Here is a 13,850-nt window from a genome sequence, read left to right on the forward strand (position 1 = left end):
GCCGCGAGAGACGAAGGATTCGTTAATTTGTCGACAATTTTGCGAGCATTTTCGGCCAGTTCGAGAAACGAAAACGAGGCCGACGTGGCAACGTTTGCGTGCACCACACAGAGAAGGGCTTTGGTTTTAATTAAATCATAATGCAGCTCGTGTATCTGTGCACACACCTCAGAGGCGTCTCTGTTTCCGCCTCGTTGTCTCCTTCTCTTTGCTAGTTTCGCGAGTTTTCGAAAGAGGGAGCGCACGTCGTTATCCCGAGTTTAATACTGTTTCCGCGGAGACGCCGAATTTAGCTCTAGCGATCGCGGCAATCTCCATACCGAGTATTCTTCGTGACTTCTCTGCTGTTAATAATTAAATCGTTATTGCCGGCCAAGAGCGCGTTGCTCTGCCGCGTCGTTTATCAAATAGGACTATAAATTTCACGCGCGTCCGACACACTAGATATGGAGTGGTTGCTTCGAAATGGAGACGTATTTTCTCTTTTTTTTTGCCCTCTCTAAGATCTTCCATCCGTGGTGGCCGGTGAAAGGCGAAATTTATCTTAGACTTTGTGCAAAGTTATTAAACGAGCAAGATTTTTTCTACTACTAGCTTCTTGAGGAATTGGAAAGAGAATGTTTTAAAATAATGATTCCTGATCGTATTGTCTTTTATACAATCAATAATATATATTTTATCTCAAAATATCTTCGAGAAAAAAAGGAATCAGAAAATTTGGTGAAATTTCGATCCCCTTTTGGTTCAATCTCCTCGATTCGTTCCCTTATTCGCAAGGGTTTCCGCGCGAGAAAGAACAATATGGCGAACACAAATGAAAATAGGAAAAGGGACAATTGGTTCGGCGAAAAGTCACTTACGCGGCCAATGGTGCATTCGATCCGAGTTAAACGGTCGTTCAAGGCCGACGAGACATCGGATTAGCGGCTAGGTAATTGAGGCTCGACACGGACGGACGTGTGGACGGAAGTGTGCCAGTTTTCGAGCGAGGTATCTGGGAAGCTGGATATCGTAGGGTAGGGGCGATGATAGGTAAGCCGGGGTAATGCGTCGGCCCATTTAGACCAGGAAGTATAATGACAACGGTGGTGGGAAGGGGTTGGGATCTGGGTTGAATGGAGATAGCTGGAACAAAGTTGGGGAGCAGGAAGGGAGGGGGGAGAGAGAGAGAGAATTGTGAAAAGAATAAGAGAGAGGGAGAGAGAATTGGAGGCCAAGGTATCGAGGGAGAATGAGGCAATAGAGGGAAGAATGGAAACGAAACGGAACTGTGTAGAGTTGGTTCTATGAATGGGGTTGCATCGTAATTGCGTGAGAAGAGGAAGAAAAGCAGTAGCGTGGAGAAAAGTCAATGGGGAACTAAGGAACTGGCGGAAGAAGAGATTTTAACCGAGTTTACAGAGAATGCGATTACGATGCGCGTTGAAAACGAGAAAAGTAGTAGGAAATAGGAATAGATAATGGGAAACTGGGTCTTCTTCTGGTTCTGCCTATCAAGATGAGTAGGGACAACCCGTTTCCGTTGGATTTCAATGGGATTCTTTTCTTAATGTTTCCGTAGTGGAGTATGCAGTATAACGATGGAAAAGATAAAGATATTTAATTATCTTCAACGTACACTTGGATAAACGACTCTTCGGATAATTGGACAGATCGGACAAAACTAAATTTGTCGCGAAAGCGCTGAAACAAATTTTAAAAGGTTGTGAATGTTTGCAAAAAGAATTCGTATTCAATGCGGTCACGTCATGAATTTTTTCGATGAACGAAGAGTGCACAGCTGTTTTGAATTTCGTTGCATTTTTCACGAATATTTTTTGTACCTGATATTTGAAAATCAATATCCTTCGTTCGAGGATTTTCTTCGATTTTCGTTCCATTATTGAAGTTAACCGTTTCTTTAAACAATTCGTTTCAGAATTGTTACGTACACTAATTTAAACAATCGCGTTTGAATAATTAATCGTTTAAAGCAAATTTCGAGTAATCGACGTTTACTCGAATTTATTCGTCCTTTGTCACTTGTTGGACCATGTTGAATTTGTAATTTCATCAAATTTCAAAATGTGAAATAAAAGAATGGATGTTCTGACGGTCGTAAACGAGTCGTAAACACTTTCATCGTCAGGATACGTAACTTCAATTTTGTCGGGATAATGGAAAAATAGCATCGTAGTTTGTATCGATGTTTTCATTCATGTATACTAATTTCGTCCACGTCGGAGACTTTTCAACAAAGTTTTTTGTTCGACTCTATTTCGCCCGTCACGTCAAATTCGTTATACAGATTAACAGGTGACCTAGTTCTTCCGCTAATTATTTAATTACGGGTCAGAAATATGTTGGTACCGTGTGTTCGAAACAAAAACCACGAATTTAGCACGAGAATTCCGCTTCGTGGCTGATTGACGTGTACGTGGGTCATACTTGACTTGATAATCGATATTTCAATGTATATCGTAAAATGATCGCAAATTATCGTTCTGCCGCGTGTACAATAACCGATTCTAAATGAACGGAAATACCGAGAGGATAAATACGTAAATATATGGTAAAATTAAAAAGGTTAAATGAGTATTTAATATATGTGCAAACTGTTTAATTGTACCGTTTAATAAATTTTCGATAAATATTTGGAATAATGCTTGGAACGTTTGGAAATACGCAGATTATAACTTTTTTATCAATAATTATTGACTTTTCGAATAAGACAGATTAGATTTTAATATCTTTTTCTTAAAGTTTCAACATACTTTCTATTGTCAAATTCTTCGTTGTCGAAAATTTTTGATTTCCATATTTTTCTTTTCAATTAAAAATATCGTTCTACTGTTAATTTACCTATTTAACAAATTTTGCATAGAATAATGGATAATTCACTGGTGTTGAATCAATCCTACGATACACTAATTAATTCTTCATTATGAAATATAAGTGTGATGACATTTGATTTTCTTTTTTTTTTTTTGTAATCAACTAAAATTGATTTTTTAATAACGAGAAAATACACGAATTTTGATTGGATTTCAATTTAATTAATTGCGTCCAATTTAATTAATTTCATCTCTCGTCTGTTCCTTTTCATTTCGTTAATTCTTGTTACTAATTTCTAAACGTTGTTTAGACGCGATCATCCGTGAATTGCAAATGACGTTTTCAAATAGTTTTTCGAACTGGCCATTTTCGAAGTTGTCGACGGAATAACAGGAACAATTTCGAACCGCATGAATGAAATCGAAACGTGTAATATTTCTATCTTTATCCATAATAGATGGAAATATCGGTCTGCATATCGTTACGCCCGAGCAGATCCGTTATAAAGGGTACGAGCGGTGTGCACCTCGTATTTCGCGTGGTCTGTGCATTGTAAACACCGAATGACTGCGTTTTAATTAAATCTCTATCGATCGTGCCGGGACGATTCACGCATTGATGAGTTTTAATTTCGGCATTTGATCTTGGCCCGCTGGAACGCAAATGCCCTTTCTTCCTCCTACGCAATCTCGAAAGATTATCGGTCATCTTCTTTTTCGAATCCGTTGTAATCTTTGGTTTCGTTGCGTAGGGACTATTTGGGAAATGGAAAGAAATTCGCGAGCGCATAGCTTCTTTGGTTTCCGATTGATTCGACGATTTAATTCATAGAAAATTTAATTAGAATTTCTCGAAGTATAGTGATATTCGTGGATTATTTGTTTAATAATGGAATGAAATTCGCCAGTTCGATTTCAATTTTTGTAAGGAGAAAATTTGTAAAGGAGAATCATGGATGATTAAAATGTTCTGAATTAAAGAGATTAAATGTATAATAGAATTTACAAAAGAAAAAAAAAAATAAGTTTTGAAATTTGTAAAAATGTAAGAAAAACTAAAGAGGAAAAAGAATGTGATGTTCTTTTATGATGTTGGGATTCTGAAGTTTTGATATCCTTGTTTGATTTATAATCTTCATGAAGATTGTATTCAGCATGGATATGAACTAATGAAATTGATTGCAGAAAAAGCTACGTGAATGAAAACCATATAAAAAAGAATATAGTATACACAAAAATATAGAAAATTCGATATGAATAATAAATTGTTCGTTATTTTCAAACAAAATTTACGAAATCGCTTAATTTTAATGGAACATTTTTTTTTTTTTTTTTTTTACTAACACTTATAATATATTCAAAATATGAAAACCATGTATAAAAAGAAATCACGTAAAAAATGGAATACTTATATTTGTTAGAAATTTCTGAAGCTCACGAGAAAAAATAACGTCGGATTAAAAGTATCGTGCAAATAATACTTTTTTTTTCTCCTTTTATTTTGTTTATATTTATAACCCAAATATATAGATACCGTGAGAAAGGAAAGCATAAAACAGAAAGATAAATAGAAAGGAAACATGGAAAGTTGAAAGAGAATCAGTTGGTGGAATGATATAGCAGACAGGAAACATCCGTGCCAGATAGAGTGAATCGGTCCGTTTCAAGGGATTAGTATGTGTAGCTGAACGGTGGCATATTGCGTTATGTACCTCGGGAGTATCTGAATGCTCGATCGGCAGTAGGCTTACCCTACATCGGTTGATTCATGATCAGCTATGTCGGCCAATCCCCGGATGTTCTAACGGTTGTTCTACCAAAAATCACGCGTGCACAACTGTCCCGGCAATTCGTTTTGAGCTATCGCTACTGCCTACGTGATCTAGGACTCTTAGGTCCAGATAACCGTAGATGGTAACATCCATTCCAATGGTTATTCAAAGAGTAAATAGGACTGTAAATGCTTGAGGATAGCAGGGGATACAACGAAATTGATATTTGTATTGTAAAATTCTTGGGTAATTTGATTACTTTTGTGCGATAAAGTTGTAACGAAAAACAGTGATTGCAGTTTAATTAAAACTGATTTTTATGTGAAATTATATTTTCAGTTGATTATATTATTTTAGTAAGGTTATAGCATAATATATAAAATGGAATGTAAATTTGAAACGTAGCTAATAATCATAATTTAGTTACGATTAATAATGATAATTAATTTCGATGAAAGGATATTAAATTATAAATATGCAAATTAAATTAGCACCTTTCCACGTTGTGTAAGTATATTCTTTCGTTAAATAATTATTAATTTTAATTATTTTACATTTCGAATAATAAATTTTAGAAAATTATTAGGAAAATTAAATTGTTGTAGAGCCAGTAGTTCAATTTTTTTAATATTTTTGGAAATCCAGAATATTGGGAAAATATACGATGTTTATTAATCATCAAATTTGAAAGTTAGGACTCAATTTTTGTACGTGGAAAGAAATTTGTCATTTATAGTAAATTATTAATTCTACTTATTATTTTTTTTTAAATCGAAGATGAAAGTAAGAGAAATAAACGTTATCTTTCAAAATAATCATTGACTATCGTTTAAATATCTCGGTTCCAACTTTATAAACATCTATGCATCCTTAAGTTGAACGTTGAATTAGTTATGAAATGGGCAAAAACATCAAGAGCAAACTGTTTCACAACTTTTCGAGTATAGCTTGTTACAAGTGTAATTGATTATTCGATAATGCATTCTCGAACCATTGTTAAAATACTTGAAACATTTTTCAAAATTTTTTTTTAATTTCTACGGGAAGGAAATTACATTTCAGCATTACATAAATGTAATAGAATAAAAAATATTGCACTCATGAGGAACATTAAAAGTTCCCATTTTCCCCGACACCTAATTTTTCATTGTAACTAAAACTTCAAAATTTATTTTCTATTATCACAAGACAAACTATTCTTTATTTTTAATTAAATTTCATAATACCGTTTCGATTTAATCTGAAAAATTAAGTACGATTGATCGAAGATTATTTAATCGACTAACTGAAACAATTGCTACTTTATTTACATTGTTAATGAAAATAATAATATTGAATTAAAGCGGGTAATAATCGATCGGAATTAATTACGTGATATAAATACCGATAGTACAATTAATATAATTATTGTTTGAGTTATTTGACAGTACATTCCATAGCATGAATGTACAGCTTTTTATTTATATATATATATATGATACTTTTCATTCCAAAGTTAAAAACTTCAGCTCATTTTTTGAATCTGATTGAATAACTGATTTAATAGAAAAATAATATTGAAAAAAATATCCTAATATTAAAAGTAACTTCATTTATTAATTCGAATATAAGTATAATAGTACATAAATTTATCAGGAGTGCAATATTTTCATACGATATTTATTTCAAAATCATTATTTCGAGATAAAATTCATTTCATCCTTTTGCACTTTCCTGAACCAAAATACATCCATCGAAAAACGACCAATTATCGACGAATCAATTTCGATCCATAACTGTATATATAAATCGTCTGAACGACAATTCAGAGTAGAAAATTTTTATTTCCTTTGAGTGATATATCATCGAAAATAAATAAACAGAATTCAAATTATTATTTCAATATCATCAATCATTTCAAGAAACGAAGTTTATTTTAATTCTAATCGATAAATATTAGAATATCGATAAAATTACGTAGATTCGATTTCTCGAACCAAAATTCATCCACGACCGAGAAACGACCAACTTGCCAACGATTCAACCTCGATCTATAGAAATTCTCGGAGCACGAACGACAATTTAGAGTCGAATCAACGAGCGAATCGGTATATACGTACGATCAAAGACATTTTATTGGATGAGCCCATCGGGTTTGGTGTTCCACGGTCGAAACGAAAATCGAAACGGATTCGACGATCGAAATAAGAGTCGTGGAAGCGACGTCGTAAAATGGAGAGTTAGCGAGACACCGGCTCTCGGTTGGGTGGAAGTTTGCGGGGCTTGAATGGGAAAAAATAGAGGCACGCAAAGATGGCAGATTGCCCCGCAGGGATAAAAGTCGGAGGTAACAGTGGTTGGTGATTCAATAAAGCAGATAACATATAGGGGAACAAGGTTGTGGAAACCGGTTTGCCCAGCTGACTGTTGGAAGTTTTCCAGGAAATCTCCAGGAAACAGGCTGCCTTAAGTCATTTTCTCGTACGCAGTGCGAGAGAGCAAGTCGGTGTCGAGGTGTTTGCTAGACTGTGGCGGAATTACCGGATGTAGGAAAAGTTTCGAAGGAGAGTGTTTTGTCAAGACGTATGTAGTTGATAATGTAGATGTTCAGACAATGCGCGAAATAGATATGTTGTTCGGTTTGAATTTGAACGAATGTAGTATGAGTATCTTGTACGTTTTCTGAATTATCGAATGATGAAACGTGATTCTTATTCTTATTAGAAACTCGAATGTACGTATACATATGCTTGAATATATATATTTTAGATAGTATTTATTATATTAAAGTGTTAGTGTTTCATAAAATAAATTTTCAATTATATTATTATATTGAATTGCTTATGATATTCAATTTGAAACATATAAAGTCAAAACAATTGACAAAAGAAAAGAAAGAAATTCTTTTCGATGACTTGAATATTTCTGGAATAAAATTTAGATACATTTACATTTATCTTTTTAGTTTGGAAATCAACGATTTTCCATTAAGGGAATTTTGCAATGTGCGGGACAAATAAAAATCAGATTAATTACAAACAGGATAAAATCTGGTGTATATGGTGAGTGCAATGAAATATTTTAATTAAATTGCAATAATTTTCGTCACGTTGTTAAAGATATATAATGATTTGATAAAGAACAATTCCTTTTTTAAATGTCATTGATGGCCATTCCTTTTATATGTTTTCAATTTATCCAGTTCAGTATAATATTTTTTAGGAGGTAAAAATTCATAATAATGTATTCCTTTGTAATTTCATCAAACAAACAACAAAACTTTTTGGCTATCGAAGCGAATGGAGATTATTATTTCGTATTATATTATCGTTTCGTACTAAAATGTGTTAAAAAATATTGTAATTTCAACCATTTGAGAAACAATGCAAAATGCTTGTAAAGCAAACCTTTAGCAGTGAATCTGCACCACTTTTTTTCCTCTGGTATAAATATGGTTTGAAAATAAAATCTCGGTATATTATCGTGAAATGTTGCAGCAAAGTTTTACATTTATGGTTAACTTGTGCTAAATGAAAACCAAGAATTAATGATCTTCTTCTCATTGTTTTTCAAATAAACGAACAATTAAACCGATGAACAAAATTTAAAAAACATTAACTGTGAAATAAAAAGAGAAGTATCGATTCAATTTTAAATGTATTGATCTTTACCATAAAATATGTTTAAAAATATTATAATATTTTACGATATAAATGTATTTTATAATTTAATGCGCAATATGAAACGTGATATTTTTTTGCTGCCTATCAAGTTGTATATTTGATCGAACGAAAAATAAGAACGAAAAAGAACGAGACGTGAAATAGGGAGAACCAAAACTCGCTAAGTAATTAGAGTTGGATAACTTCCCTCGAGAATTCTTGATCTAGACAAAGAACGGGAAGGAAATTCTTTCAACTGTATAACTTTCTAGTTATTAATTTACACTTAAAAAAAGATACACGAATTTTTACAAGCAATAACAATAATTCCAATAATTTTTCGACCAAATGTGATCCATTAATAATTAATTATGAATTATTAGAAAAAGAGAAAAGAAATAGTTGTATCAAAGAGAAGAAAAATTAAAAAAGAAAAATAAAGCACGAAATTATTATCTACACGTCCGATAGAATATGAATATATTTGCTTTTATATTAACGGAACAAAACGCAGTCTAGCTTACTGTTAGCTATTGCAAGGCAAACGGAAGAGGCTGTCGAAGGAAATGTGGAAGAGTAAATCAAACATGACGCGTGAAATCGCTCGGCTTTTAAATTAGAAACGGAATTCGTATCAGGGAGATGACTACAATTTAATTAATATTTATGAATAATATTTTTCAATTAAGTTTTATAACTCATTTCGAATATAATCGATTAAAAAAATATAATAATATGAAGGGAAAAGTACGTATTCGGTTATTTAAATTTAATTAATTATTAATATTAAAATACGTGTAAATTTCATAGATTCTAATGAATATGAATTGAGGGTATAATAAAAACAAGACTTGAACAGTCTATACTGTTTAATCTGGGAAAAAAATCTTCCAATTCCGTAGATTGGATGTGTTCCAATTTATGGAAAATCTGATATCGACAAACGTTCTTTTCTGTTTAAAATATCGACTTTTCTCGTTTCTATTTCGATTTAATCTTCCGCTTTCTGATACGGTTGCTAAGGAAAGTAATTATTTCATGACTTTTCTTTTCTTAATTTTTCTTCTTTAAGGAAACTTCTTTTCAATCGCTTGGTGGAAAATCGATTGATTTTATTTAACGACACTAAAATACCCTTGAATTATGAATATTTACCCAAATGAATTTAATAGAGTAAACGTGATACAGTGATAAATTTAATACTGACTCTATTCCAACATAAAATGAGTTAAAATTTAACTAAAAAAGTTTTATTCAGAATTTAGTTTTAGTTTTTTCTACTTTTACATTGAAAAATTGTTTTCTGTAACACTTAATATTAATATTAAAGAATTATTAAACGAGAAGAACGAATGTAATTGAAAATCGTGGAAGAATTATTGTATCAGAAAAACTAGGAGTTACAGAGATTAACGGATAAAAACTTATCAGTATTAATTTAAAGGTATCTTTATTAAATGTCATTTTTAAGTAAATGCAATAAAACAGAATATATAATTACATCAAAAAGAATGAAAGAAAAGAATTCTATGACAAGAATATGGAAAGAGAGAGAGAGAGAGAGAGAGATATCCTTGTATATATTTGCTTAAACAATATTGAAAAAAGTGACACATCCGGTTTATCATTGTACCTCAGAAAACGGAAGAAAAGGGAGGAGAAGCGAATGGGCGGACAAGTGGAATAAATCCACGACTCGTTTTAAGACGGAAACATTCTCGAGACAATTGAAATTCATTATCTTAGAAGAAACTGAGTTGAGAACGATAGTTCATAGAACTGGAAGATGTAACCTTCTTTCCAGATTTTAAATAATAATCACGAGTTTTTACGTAATCTAACAATTATTCAGATTTTTATATTTCATTTATGTAGATATTGCTTAAAATATTGTTAATAATCACAATAGAATTTTTCACTGAGATTTTCCCTTGAATTTGAACGATTTAGATTATAAGATATAACTTTAAAACAAAAATATAAATGCACGTTTCCAAATTTTTTTTTTTTTTTTTTGCGGCAAAAATCCGCGTTACAATGAAACAATATCATAAAAACAAATGAATAGGTCGGTATGGATGATTCTTTTAATCCAATCACTGTACACAATTATTTTCAAGTATGTGAAGTGAATACAGAATTGAGAATTACATTGAATTGATCGTGTTCCTTTGAATCTCTGCACGCTGAATTGATCATACCGATTAAAATTCATCGATGTTTTCACGTTTGTTCCATTTATGAAATAATTTTTGTTTTTCATGGGCCGATCATATTGTTTCAACATAATTTAAAAATTATTTGATCGAGTTATAATTGAATTGAATAGTTAATGATAAAATATATGCTAATATAGATTTGTAATAGTTACATAAGTATTACAAACAGATTATGAGAAAGAAAAATAATATCATTGAAAAAATAATATCATTTTTAAATGTCAAGAGTTGTAAGTACAAGTTATGGTATAGATAAATAATAGTTAGATAAGCAGGATGAGACAGTTATGTCCAGAAATGAAATATATTCATGTTTCAATCAGGCAAGGATTATTATTTGATTGATCATATAACTTATATGCAATGAAAATCTATTTAAAAGATTGATTATGAAAAATATTTTTTTTTAAAATTAAATCCGCCTCTTATTTCCGCTGAATTTCCAATATTTCTCAGAATTTTACAGATAAATAAGCTGTTTTTTCTGTTTCTTCACAAGCTGGGTTAATCTGATGTAATATTTTCCAAGAAACGACATTTTGATATGACAGCAGTTGCATGGGAAAGGTTGTCTGCTGCAACGATAAATTGATTCAAAAGAAACACGAGGAAAAAACATAGGATGCTTTCAATTTGTTCTTTCGGTATTAAAACAAAGCAAAATCTTATATCTATCTATTTGTCTTGCAAAAATTTCTTCTGTAATAAATGGATCCAGTGATCGCACAGTTAATTCTTGAAAATAATATTTCGATCTTTCGACACTTTACTGCACGCCTTCACAATTTTTACAGCAATTATAAAAAAAAAATCAAATTTAAAATTCAGATTATTTTTCTCGCCAATTTCACGGAAATTCTTCGTTTAATCTCTGGATTTCGAAATCCATGAAAATCCCGTAGCGATGTACAAAACTTCACGCTCAGATCTCTATCTATCCTCTGTTGTATTGGTAATTCGTCTAGAGAGACGAACATCTAGAATCCAATTTAAACTGCGTAGAACAGATTCGACGATGGGAGAAATGTTGAAAATGCATTTTCAATGGACTTTGAATTGCGACCGGTCATTTGCGAGCGGTTTCACGAACATTATTTGATAAAAACCATTTTAACCGAGCCCGACAAAATGGTTGGATAACTGTCCAGGGGACAATAACAATGCACCGCGTGCCGTACGATATGCATCCGGAAATTGTACCCCCCGCAACTTTTGATTCCAATCTTCCGTGTTTTTGTACTTGAAAACGAATATGTTTTATACGGCTTATTTCCGCCATGACTCGGAAATGGTATAATTATGTTTTTAACATACGAGTTATTAACGCCATTAAATCGTTATTTTCCTTGTTCTCATTATTTTTGACAAATATCGAGGTCGACGTTTATTGTTTAGGTATAAATAAATGGGGAAATGATTATTTGTAAAATGGTAAATAATTATTATGCGATATGTACTAAAAATATTCTTATATATGCTTTTATACGCGAGTTAAATGATTTTCTTCATTCTTGTCAATGTAAAATTAATCATGATTAGAAATATCAGGGTTGATCGAGTAGAATTTAGGAGAATCATAGTTGGCCAAGTGGAATTTAGGAGAATCATAGTTGGATAACTGGAACAAGTCACTTCTGATCAGACAAATGGAATAATCTACTACTTGTCTGACCATGAATGATCCATTCTATTTGTTTGACTATTTGTCTATATACAGTTTATACCATTTACTGGAATCTTTAGAATCTATAGGATCATTTGTCATATTGTTGTCATCTCGTTGTTGCATTCGTTTAATTTCAAATATGATTAGAAAGCATAACAATTTGGAATAATGCATTCCAAAATTTCCAAAAAGATCCAATATAATTATGAATGTTAAAAATATTAGATTATAAAAGCCGAAAATTGATTTCTCGTATTAAAAGGAGATTTCTCGTATTTTATTGGTAATAATAAAATAAACGAATGATTGAAATTGATAAAGGCAGAAGTTATTTACGGTTGATTGAATTTGCTAATTGTAAATTATTAATGGAAATTAAGAAAATGAAAATCGATATATTATCATGGAAAATTTGATTTTTCATAAAGAGAAAATTTTCATTAAAATTTTTTTAATGAAATTAATCTCTTAAAATTTAAATAACATTTTTTTTTTTTTTAGGTTCAAATTGTCAATCAACACGATCGCGATAAACTTTTTTTATTCTTTTAAAAAAAATGATATTAAATTTGCATATCAAAATGACATTATTTTGATAAAATACATTAAGAGATAAGTATTAACAATTGATAAACAATTCGTTTCGTTTTAAACAGTAATATCTAAATACTTTAATTTGGACAATCCACTGTTCAGTGAGGAACATGATCAGTATTTAATTAGCTTGTCCAGTAATGTATTTTGGTATGTAGTTAAACTTCAAGGAATAGTAATTTGACATATAGAAATGTGCAAATAATAATATGTCTATATCAATATGTAGTCAAATCATATCATACCAATTGTTTTAGAAATAATTCCTTAGAAATTTGTTTCAAGGGATGAAAAAAATAATGAAATGAACGATTTAAATATTTAATTTTCTCATTTAAATAAACACGAATAATTGATTAAAAAAATTACTCATTGTTTAAATAATTGCTCCAATGATTCACCCACAAAAGATGGATATAAAAAGCATTAATCATACAAAATAACGATAGAGAATATTTCTTGTTTGTTCCAATTATCAAAATAAACAGTGGAAAAAATATAAACTGCAAAATGCAAAATAAATTTCGTTTCACGTAGTTATAGTAACATTTAATTCCTTTCGAAATAAGGGATTAATTCTTTTCATCTCGAATCGAGAGGTAAAAATACAAGCGAAAAAAAAAAAAATAGAGCGCAAATTTCAAAGTTTAAAAGGGACGTTTAACGTTTATTGATAAATTGCTCTTGTCAATCGTGTACAACACAGTCGCAAGCATTTTTCCAACTAATCGACACGTTATCCAACGAATCAATGGGCCGCGTCTCGGTTTTCAGTTTATCTGGTAATAACCAGAATATCTGGCAGTATTCGATATCGGTTGGAACCTCAGTTGATCCCCATTCAACCCATTCTTACGATACGTAGTATGCTGGTTTTAATGCTGGGATTGATATTCCTTACATTCGTCGAAACGGCTGGTTTTACAGTTGGCTTTTGAGTCGAAAGTTTGCTTTGAATAACTAAAATATTAATCTTCTCTGTCCTTCCGTTTCGAATTCTTCCAGTCTTCCATTCTCAATCTCCGCGTTTTCTTCGCCTCTTTCGTTTCTTTTTTTCTTTTGAATGATTTTTTTTTTAAGTAAATGTGGCGACCGTGGAAAATGTGTCATATAAGTGTTGCAGATATTTTGTTAACTGTTAAATA

General features: G+C 31.4%; 1 long non-coding RNA gene across 1 annotated transcript in view; it reads left to right on the forward strand.

Annotated features, from left to right (window-relative positions):
• Positions 1-7,027: 7,027 nt before the first annotated feature.
• The window catches only part of LOC147656691 (uncharacterized), a 174,261-nt gene continuing 167,438 nt past the window's right edge, over positions 7,028-13,850 (forward strand). The window contains exons 1-2 of the long non-coding RNA XR_015293762.1: positions 7,028-7,298; positions 7,530-7,626. This is a non-coding gene — a long non-coding RNA (uncharacterized LOC147656691). The remainder of the gene's footprint in view (positions 7,299-7,529; positions 7,627-13,850) is intronic.

Source organism: Apis florea, unplaced genomic scaffold (assembly GCF_048593485.1).
Source record: "Apis florea isolate Af1SG1 unplaced genomic scaffold, ASM4859348v1 contig_3496_pilon, whole genome shotgun sequence".
Taxonomy (NCBI): domain Eukaryota; kingdom Metazoa; phylum Arthropoda; class Insecta; order Hymenoptera; family Apidae; genus Apis; species Apis florea.